The following is an 11,430-nucleotide window of genomic DNA, read 5'->3' on the forward strand; positions in this document are numbered from 1 at the left end:
CTTCCAGAGAGGGTCAGGCTCCTTGGGCGTTCCAGAGAGGGTCAGGCTCCTTGGGCGTTCCAGAGAGGGTCAGGCTCCTTGGGCGTTCCAGAGAGGGTCAGGCTCCTTGGGCGTTCCAGAGAGGGTCAGGCTCCTTGGGCGTTCCAGAGAGGGTCAGGCTCCTTGGGCGTTCCAGAGAGGGTCAGGCACCTTGGGCGTTCCAGAGAGGGTCAGGCTCCTTGGGCGTTCCAGAGAGGGTCAGGCTCCTTGGGCGTTCCAGAGAGGGTCAGGCTCCTTGGGCGTTCCAGAGAGGGTCAGGCTCCTTGGGCGTTCCAGAGAGGGTCAGGCTCCTTGGGCGTTCCAGAGAGGGTCAGGCTCCTTGGGCGTTCCAGAGAGGGTCAGGCACCTTGGGCGTTCCAGAGAGGGTCAGGCTCCTTGGGTGTTCCAGAGAGGGTCAGGCACCTTGGGCGTTCCAGAGAGGGTCAGGCTCCTTGGGCGTTCCAGAGAGGGTCAGGCTCCTTGGGCGTTCCAGAGAGGGTCAGGCTCCTTGGGCGTTCCAGAGAGGGTCAGGCTCCTTGGGCGTTCCAGAGAGGGTTAGGCTCCTTGGGCGTTCCAGAGAGGGTCAGGCTCCTTGGGCGTTCCAGAGAGGGTCAGGCTCCTTGGGCGTTCCAGAGAGGGTCAGGCTCCTTTGGCGTTCCAGAGAGGGTCAGGCTTCTTTGGCGTTCCAGAGAGGGTCAGGCTCCTTGGGCGTTCCAGAGAGGGTCAGGCTCCTTTGGCGTTCCAGAGAGGGTCAGGCTCCTTGGGCGTTCCAGAGAGGGTCAGGCTCCTTAGGCGTTCCAGAGAGGGTCAGGCTCCTTAGGCGTTCCAGAGAGGGTCAGGGCTCCTTGGGCTTTTGCGGTGGCAACTCTGGTTTGGGTGTCCTCGGCAGAATGTTGTCGCTGTAACCAAGTGGTCACAATAAAAAAAAGAATGTATTCACTAACTGTAAGTCGCTCTGGATAAGAGCGTCTGCTAAATGACTAAAATGTAAATGTAAATGTCACATATTGTTCTGGGTTCCACTTCGCAGTGCAAGAGGGAGTATGTGGAGTTTTATGAACATCAAGGCAGACACACAGTGAATTTGGATCCTAGATCTGAACGGAGTTTTATGAACATCAAGGCAGACACACAGTGAATTTGGATCCTAGATCTGAACGGAGTTTTATGAACATCAAGGCAGACACACAGTGAATTTGGATCCTAGATCTGAATGGAGTGATGACAAAGGTTAATGTGGTTAAACCCCCTCTCACGCTCCCGCCGAGCTTCAGATGTATTTTTTATTTTTTTTTACACGTTCTGATTGGCCAAAGTGGCCAAGCCTCCGGCGGGCCTCCGCAGTGCTACAGTTCTTCATCATTCTCAAAGTGGAGAGAAGAAGAAGCCATTATTTACCTCTAGGCTGCTATACATAGGCCATTCATTTGGGTTTGTCATTCTATTGTTTTTCAGGGAATTTTGTTGTGGTAATTAAATAGAGTTTATTTAGAATTGATCAGAATTAAAGTCGTTTTACCAGCTCCTGCAGCACTACACCCATGGTTAGGGGGAAGGTATTGAGTGAGATGATTGGTTGGTAGATTAAGCCGATTAAGCCAATGCCTGGGAGTTTCTCCCGGTCTTTCTGTGTTGGCTAACGAAGGCCAAGTTTGATGCGACGGTCCACCAGACTGTACGGAAGTGTCTGGGAATGAGATTACTATGGTACTGAAAAGGGGTGAGATTTATTTAGTTTTTGAAAATAATAAATACAAGAGAAACACTAGAAGGTGATAGAGCTACTTTTCAGATGTTTTAGTCTGTTCAGGATATAAATATATATCATTAAATAAAAGAAATAGACCTAAAAGACAGAAAAAAAAGAAAGAAAGTAATGGAGGTAGCAACATTTAAATAATCTTTCTGTCTACCCAGACCCAATTTCTCTTGCTTTTTATGGATTGGCTGAAGCACTGTTTTCCAGTGACCAAAGGATGGAAAATATTCTGCGCACGAAGAGAGGGAGGGGTAGAGAGAGAGAGACGAACAACACTATACATAGCCAATAATATAACATTTTTAAAACTTTTGTAAGTGTTTCTGATTGTTTATTTCTGATTGTTTATTTCCCTTTTGTATATGATCTATTTCACTTGCTTTGGCAATGTAAATGTATGTTTCCCATGCCAATAAAGCCCTTTTAATTGAATTGAGAGAGAGAGGGAGGGAGAGAGAGAGAGGGAGGGAGAGAGAGAGAGAGAGAGAGAGAGAGAGAGAGAGAGAGAGAGAGAGAGAGAGAGAGAGAGAGAGGGAGGGAAGGAGAGAGAGAGAGAGGGAGGGAGAGAGAGAGAGAGAGAGAGAGAGAGAGAGAGAGAGAGAGAGAGAGAGAGAGAGAGAGAGAGAGAGAGAGAGAGAGAGAGAGAGAGAGAGAGAGAGAGAGAGGGGGGCAAGAGGAGAAGAGTTTGTTATTTTCTAGGTGAAAAATATAAATTATGGATTAATTTATAAACTGTAGAACGAGGAAGAGGAAGAAGAGAAGGAAGGAAGAAAAAAAACAGGAAACCAAAGGAGGAGGGGGAAGAGTAAAAAGAGAGAGAGATAGATAGAGAGAGAGGGATGGAGAAATAAGTGGAATGTGGTTGTACCACCAGACTTCACCCAGCAAGGGACTCCCGCTGGCCTGTGTACCCGCCCTAGAGGCATTCCTTCTGGGCATGGCGTGCCAGCTATCCTGGGTCCTGGGCACCAGACCCAGAGGTAAGTGGTCTGCCAGTGTAGTCAAACCACCATGGAGGTCTGGCATCAATGTCTGCCAGCCTGCCCCTTTAATACAGCGTAGAGTAATATAGGACACACACAGAGAGAGAGAGAGAGAGAGAGAGAGAGAGAGAGAGAGAGAGAGAGAGAGAGAGAGAGAGAGAGAGAGAGAGAGAGAGAGAGAGAGAGAGAGAGAGAGAGAGAGACAGACAGAGAGAGAGAGAGAGAGAGAGAGAGACAGAGAGAGACAGAGAGAGAGAGAGAGAGAGAGAGAGAGAGAGAGAGAGAGAGAGAGAGAGAGAGAGAGAGAGAGAGAGAGAGAGAGAGAGAGAGAGAGAGAGAGAGAGAGAGAGAGAGAGAGAGAGAGAGAGAGAGAGAGAGAGAGAGAGAGAGAGAGAGAGAGAGAGAGAGAGAGAGACAGAGAGAGACAGAGAGAGAGACTATTCAATCAGAATAGACAAAAAAAATAACTTTGCGCCTCAAAATTAAGAAGTTTTGACTCTCACTAGCTAGCTACACAACAAAAACCTAGCCAGCAAGCTAACAAACTAGCCAGAGAAATGTAGCTAGAACAAACCTAGCAAGGGGAGTTAATACAACCACATCAAAAAGGAGCAGAGACTCAAACGTTAAACATATCTTCAGGTTTTTTTTGTGTGAAGGTTTTTCACTCTTTGGTTGCCATAGCAATGGTGCAGCAGAACAGAGCAGCAGCAGCAGCAGTAGCAGAGCCCACAGGCACCATGTCCCCACTCCCCCTCAGCGCTGAGTCCATTCTCTACCCTCCAGAGGCCCACAGGCACCATGTCCCCACTCCCCCTCAGCACTGAGTCCATTCTCTACCCTCCAGAGGCCACAGGCACCATGTCCCCACTCCCCCTCAGCACTGAGTCCATTCTCTACCTTCCAGAGGCCACAGGCACCATGTCCCCACTCCCCCTCAGCGCTGAGTCCATTCTCTACCCTCCAGAGCCCACAGGCACCATGTCCCCACTCCCCCTCAGCACTGAGTCAAAGAGACAGATGACCCTGACAGCACCATGATAACAATCAACCTCTACAGACTTTCAGACCATTAAGGAGAGAGAGGAGAGAGAGAAGGACACCACCAGTGACATGCCCTCCCACAAGACAAACTCCACCAGCACCACCCTCACCCCAACTATCCCCACCCAAAAAGGCACATCCAGCACCTCTCTTCCCACCATAGTGGAGGACACGCCCCAGGAGGAGAGCGACCCCATCAGTGGCGTGACCTGCGTGCTCAGCAGGAGAGGGTGGCAACTTCACTACGGGGAGTGATTGAGAAGGCCTCTGCAATCTTCCCCAACTCAAGGATCATGGTGTCAACCCTTCTACAGAGGAAGGACTTCCAGCCTGCAACAATCCAAAGAATAAACGCCAGCCTCTCCCGGGACTGTGCCCTGAGACCCAATGTACACCTGGCCCACCATCCCACCCTCCATCTGGACTGTCTCTATGACCATGTTCACCTGTACAGGGAGACAGACCCCATCCTTGCCAAGACTCTCAAGGACGTCGCTTTAAACCGCATCCCGACCTCTCCACCCAGGAACAGCGGAGCAATCCCCCCCCCCGAGATCACCGAGACATCACCCCGGACCAGCACCCTGGACCCCCCCAGCCACGGCCACAGCACCACCCAATCTCAACGCCCACCACAGCCAGCATAGCACAGACCACCCCAGCCCAGCTTTACACCCACCCAGACGAGGCCTACCACCCCCCTCCCACCCACCGCAGACCCACACCTGGAGGAGCCACAGCCAGGAAGGCAGAGCTACGCACAGGCTGTGAGAGGAGCAACTGGCCCAGCCCCCACCAACGAAATGAGTGACATTAAACACATGCTGAGTCTACTATGCTCACATGTGATAGGCCGAGGGTCATGGTAAGATGATCACAAGAATTCCACCATCCTCACACTACATCCACCCAAGTGGCATGACACAAATGTTATCTTAAATGATAAACAAATCACATTTGCATAATAATAGTATATTAATAGCATAATAAGAGTTTACTTTAATTGAAAAATCCTATTCTAATAGTTATTGCTGGATTGTGAGTGTTTATCTAATTTTGAAGGTAAAGAAAAAACAGTTATGAAATCTTTTTACGTAGCATGTTGGAATTTACAAGGATTGATGTCCTCTGCTTTTGGGCTAAAGAGCAGAAACCCAGACTTCTTTAAATAAATGGATGATGTTGATATTGTAGTACTACAGGAAACATGGTGCAGAGGTGATGTTTCCACTGGCTGTCCACTAGGTTATAGGGAGAACAGCGCCGGAGAAGATGGCTGCTGTTTTACAGCCCTCTAACCAATTGTACTACTATGTGTGTTTTTCCGCGTTATTTGTAATTGATTTTGTACATAATGTTTCTGCAATCGTCTCTTATAACCAAAAAGAGCTTCTGGATATCAGGACAGCGATTACTCACCTCGTATTGGACGAAGATTTTTTCTTCAACGAGGCGGCCGCGAAGGATATCATACAGACACCCGACAAGGCCCAAATCCCCGTCATTCGCGTGAGGAAGAGACGGAGATATCGTGGACGTAGATCGGGGTGCCTTGTAAGGATCCGACGGCGAGCGAGTAAACTGCCTCTTCCATCAATCCTATTAGCCAACGTTCAATCATTTGAAAATAAATTGGATGACTTAAGATTACGGTTATCCTACCAACGGGACATTAAAAACTGTAATATCTTATGTTTCACCGAGTCGTGGCTGAACGACGACATGGATTTCATACAGCTAGCGGGCTATACGCTACATCGGCAGGATAGAACGGCTGACTCCGGTAAGACAAGGGGTGGCGGTCTGGGTATATTTGTAAAGAACAGCTGGTGCACAAAATAAAATACTAAGGAAGTCTCGAGGTTTTGCTCGCCTGAGGTAGAGTATCTTATGATAAGCTGTAGACCACACTATTTACCAAGAGAGTTTTCATCTATATTTTTCATAGCTGTCTATTTACCACCACAAACCAATGCTGGCATTAAGATTGCACTGAATGAGTTGTACAAGGCCATAAATCAACAGGAAAACGCTCATCCAGATGCAGCGCTCCTAGTGGCCGGGGACTTTAATGCAGGGAAACTTAAATCCGTTCTACCTAATTTCTACCAGCATGTTAAATGTGCAACCAGAGGAAAAAAACTCTAGACCACCTTTACTCCACACACAGAGACACATACAAAGCTCTCCCTCGCCCTCCATTTGGCAAATCTGACCATAACTCTATCCTCCTGATTCCTGCTTATAAGCAAAAACTAAAGCAGGAAGCACCAGCGACTTTCGGTTAATAAAAAAGTGGTCAGATGACGCAGATGCTAAGCTACAGGACTGTTTTGCTAGCACAGACTGGAACATGTTCCGGGATTCTTCAGACAGCATTGAGGAGTACACCACATCAGTCACTGGCTTCATCAATAAGTGCATCGATGATGTCGTCCCCCACAGTGACCGTACGTACATACCCCAACCAGAAGCCATGGATTACAGGAAACATCTGCACTGAGCTAAAGGGTAGAGCTGCCGCTTTCAAGGAACGGGACTCTAACCCGGACGCTTATAAGAAATCCCGCTATGACCTCCGACCGAACCATCAAACAGGCAAAGAGTCAATACAGGACTAAGATTGAATCGTACTACACTGGCTCTGACGCTCGTCGGATGTGGCAGGGCTTGAAAACTATTACAGACTACAAAGGGAAGCACAGCCGCGAGCTGCCCAGTGACACAAGCCTACCAGACAAGCTAAACCACTTCTATGCTCGCTTTCGAGGCAAAGCAACACTGAAGCATGCATGAGAGCACCAGCTGTTCCGGATGACTATGTGATCACGCTCTGCGTAGCCGATGTGAGTAAGACTTTTAAGCAGGTCAACATTCACAAGGCCGCAGGGCCAGACGGATTACCAGGACGTGTACTCCGAGCATGTGCTGACCAACTGGCAAGTGTCTTCACCGACATTTTCAACATGTCCCTGACTGAGTCTGTAATACCAACATGTTTCAAGCAGACCACCATAGTCCCCGTGCCCAAGGACTCTAAGATAACCTGCCTAAATGACTACCGACCCGTAGCACTGACGTCTGTAGCCATGAAGTGCTTTGAAAGGCTGGTCATGGCTCACATCAACAGCATTATCCCAGAAACCCTAGACCCACTCCAATTTGCATACCGCCCCAACAGATCCACAGATGATGCAATCTCTATTGCACTCCACACTGCCCTTTCCCACCTGGACAAGAGGAACACCTACGTGAGAATGCTATTCATTGACTACAGCTCAGCATTCAACACCATAGTGCCCTCTAAGCTCATCACTAAGCTAAGGATCCTGGGACTAAACACCTCCCTCTGTAACTGGATCCTGGACTTCCTGACGGGGCCGCCCCCAGGTGGTAAGGGTAGGTAACAACACATCTGCCACACTGATCCTCAACACGGGGGGCCCCTCAGGGTGCGTGCTCAGTCCCCTCCTGTACTCTCTGTTCACCCATGACTGCATGGCCAGGCACGACTCCAACACCATCATTAAGTTTGCAGACGACACAACAGTGGTAGGCCTGATCACCGACAACGATGAGACAGCCTATAGGGAGGAGGTCAGAGACCTGGCCATGTGGTGCTAGGACAACAACCTCTCCCTCAACGTGACCAAGACTACAGGAAAAAAAAGAGGACTGAGCACGCCCCCATTCTCATCGACGGGGCTGTAGTGGAACAGGTTGAGAGCTTCAAGTTCCTTGGTGTCCACATCACCAACGAACTATCATGGTCCAAACACACCAAGACAGTCGTGAAGAGGGCACGACAAAGCCTATTCCCCCTCAGGAGACTGAAAAGATTTGGCATGGGTCCTCAGATCCTCAAAAAATTATACAGCTGCACCATCGAGAGCATCCTGACTGGTTGCATCACCGCCTGGTATGGCAACTGCTTGGCCTCCGACCAGCAAGGCACTACAGAGGGTGAGTGCGTACGGCCCAGTACATCACTGGGGCCAAGCTTCCTGCCATCCAGGACCTCTATACCAGGCGGTGTCAGAGGAAGGCCCTCAAAATTGTCAAAGACTCCAGCCACCCTAGTCATAGACTGTTCTCTCTGCTACCGCACGGCAAGCGGTACCGGAGTGCCAAGTCTAGGTCCAAAAGACTTCTCAACAGCTTCTACCCCCAAGCCATAAGACTCCTGAACAGCTAATCTTTTCTACCCGGACTATTTGTACTGCCCCCCCACCCCATCCTTTTTACGCTGCTGCTACTCTGTTAATTATTTATGCATAGTCACTTTAACTCTACCCACATGTACATATTACCTCAACTACCTCAACTAGCCGGTGCCCCCGCACATTGACTCTGCAACGGTACGCCCCTGTATATATAGCCTCCCTACTGTCACTTTTTTTTGTTGTTGTTTTATTTTTACTTTTTTTGTTAAAAATAAATGCACTGTTGGTTAAGGGCTGTAAGTAAGCATTTCACTGTAATGTCTGCACCTGTTGTATTCGGCGCATGTGACCAATAAAATTTGATTTGATTTGATTTGATTTGATAATCGTACCATCCACCAAATTAAAAGGAATCACACTGGGCAGAGACTCAGGGGGAATGCTAATATGGTATAAATCTGAACTAACTAATTCAATCGAATTGATCAAACAGGAGAATTCTTTATCTGGTTAAAAATCTACAAGGAGGCTATCTTAACAGATAAAAACGTCTTCCTCTGTGCCACATACATTCCCCCCTCAGAGTCACCCTACTTCAATTAAGAGAATTTCTCCATTCTAGAGGGGGAGATTAGTCACTTTCAGGCCCAAGGCAACGTACTGGTCTGTGGGGACCTGAATGCTAGAACAGCAGAATAACTAGACACTATTAACAGTCATGGGGACAAACACCTACCGGGAAGCAACAACCTTTCCCTCCCCACATACCCCCCCAGAAACAACTATGACAAAGTGAAAAACAAAAATGGAGTACAGCTCCTGAAGCTCTGTCGAACACTGGGTCTGTACATAGTCACTGGTAGGCTAAGAGGGGACTCTTTTGGTAGGTACACCTACAGCTCATCCCTTGGCAGCAGTACTGTAGACTACTTCATCACCGACCTCAACCCAGAGTCTCTCAGAGCCTTCACAGTCAGCCAACTAACACCTCTCTCAGAACACAGTAAAATCACAGTGTATCTGAGAAGAGCAGAACCCAACCATGAAGCATCATGGCCCAATAAATGTGCAAACAGTACAGAACTCTACCAAAAAGCAATTAGTAGCCAAAAAATACAATCTCTCCTGGACAACCTTTTAGCCTTAACATTCTCCTACAGCAATGAAGGTGTACATTTGGCCATTTGGAACATAAACTTTATATTTGACAAATTAGCCTCCTTGGCTAATCTTAAGAAACATAAGAGCAAACCAAAAATAATAGATAATGAAAAATGGTTTGATAATGATTGCAAAAATCTAAGCGAGACTCTCTCTCTCTCTTTCTCTCTGTCTCTCTTTCTCTCTATGTCTCTCTCTCACTCTCTCTCGCTCTCTCTTTCTCTGTCAATCTCCCTCTCTCTCTCTCTGTCTCTCTCTCTCTGTCTCTCTCTCTCTCTCTCTCTCTCTCTCTCTCTCTCTCTCTCTCGCTCTCGCTCTCGCTCTCTCTCTCTCTCTCGCTCTCGCTCTCGCTCTCGCTCTCGCTCTCGCTCTCGCTCTCGCTCTCGCTCTCTCTCTCTCTCTCTCTCTCTCTCTCTCTCTCTCTCTCTCTCTCTCTCTCTCTCTCTCTCTCTCTCTCTCTCTCACTCTCTCTTTAATAAAGGTCTTCTATCAATCTTCAGGACAGCTGGTATGACATCATCAGTCTGAACAAGCTCATCTGTCACTACGCAGACAACTGCTGTGTGTGTGTTTGTGTGTTTGTGTGTATCCACATCTGTAGACGTTTATCACATCATTCAGTGTAGAGGCAGTTGAGGAGGGTAGAGAGAGGACAGAGAGAAAGATGGAGAGAGGACAGAGAGAAAGATGGAGAGAGGACAGAGAGAGGACAGAGAGAAAGATGGAGAGAGGACAGAGAGAGGGTAGAGAGAAAGATGGAGAGAGGGTAGAGAGAGGGCAGAGAGAAAGATGGAGAGAGGGTAGAGAGAGGGCAGAGAGAAAGATGGAGAGAGGGTAGAGAGAGGGCAGAGAGAAAGATGGAGAGAGGGTAGAGAGAGGGTAGAGAGAAAGATGGAGAGAGGGTAGAGAGAGGACAGAGAGAAAGATGGAGAGAGGACAGAGAGAAAGATGGAGAGAGGACAGAGAGAAAGATGGAGAGAGGGTAGAGAGAAAGATGGAGAGAGCACAGAGAGAAATATGGAGAGAGGACAGAGCGAGGACAGAGAGAAATGTGGAGAGAGGGTAGAGAGAGGGCAGAGAGAAAGATGGAGAGTAGAGAGAAAGATGGAGAGAGGACAGAGAGAAAGTATGCCACTGATTGTCCTATTGACAATATTGATCATTATTATTTTAATTATGTTAATATTGTAAATGTATCATTTCACCTCCAAAGCACACTTTGACAATATGTACATTGTTATGTCATGCCAACAAAGCAAATTGAATTGAATTGAAAATTGAAAGATGAAGAGAGGACAGAGAGAAAAATAGAGAAGACAGAGAGAACTATGGAGAGAGAATAGAGAGACAGAGATAGTTCAATCCTTTCCTTCGTTCGTCCAATAGCGTGATAGATAATCTATTTTACTTTTCATGTCATCCTTGGAGAGAGGATGTCTGCATCCCAAATGGCACCCTATTCCATTTGAAGTGCATTACTGTTGAACATGGCTCTGGCCACTACATAGGGACCTGGGTGCTATTTGGGAAGCAGACAAAGTCCTTCCCTGGTTCCATCCAGGTTAGCTTGTATTCTGAACTTCCATGGTTCCATCCAGGTTAGTTTGTATTCTGAACTTCCATGGTTCCATCCAGGTTAGTTTGTAATCTGAACTTCCATGGTTCCATCCAGGTTAGTTTGTAATCTGAACTTCCATGGTTCCATCCAGGTTAGTTTGTAATCTGAATTTCCATGGTTCCATCCAGGTTACTTTGTAATCTGAACTTCCATGGTTCCATCCAGGTTACTTTGTAATCTGAACTTCCATGGTTCCATCCAGGTTAGTTTGTAATCTGAACTTCCATGGTTCCATCCAGGTTAGTTTGTAATCTGAACTTCCATGGTTCCATCCAGGTTAGTTTGTAATCTGAACTTCCATGGTTCCATCCAGGTTTGTTTGTATTCTGAACTTCCATGGTTCCATCCAGGTTAGTTTGTAATCTGAACTTCCCTGGTTCCATCCAGGTTAGTTTGTAATCTGAACTTCCCTGGTTCCATCCAGGTTAGTTTTTTATTCTGAACTACCCTGGTTCCATCCAGGTTAGTTTGTAATCTGAACTTCCATGGTTCCACCCAGGTTAGTTTGCAATCTGAACTTCCCTGGTTCCATCCAGGTTAGTTTGTAATCTGAACTTCCCTGGTTCCATCCTGGTTAGTTTGTATTCTGAACTTCCCTGGTTCCATCCAGGTTAGTTTGTAATCTGAACTTCCCTGGTTCCATCCTGGTTAGTTTGTATTCTGAACTTCCATGGTTCCATCCAG

Source organism: Coregonus clupeaformis, chromosome 39 (genome assembly GCF_020615455.1).
Source record: "Coregonus clupeaformis isolate EN_2021a chromosome 39, ASM2061545v1, whole genome shotgun sequence".
NCBI classification, from domain to species: Eukaryota; Metazoa; Chordata; class Actinopteri; order Salmoniformes; family Salmonidae; genus Coregonus; species Coregonus clupeaformis.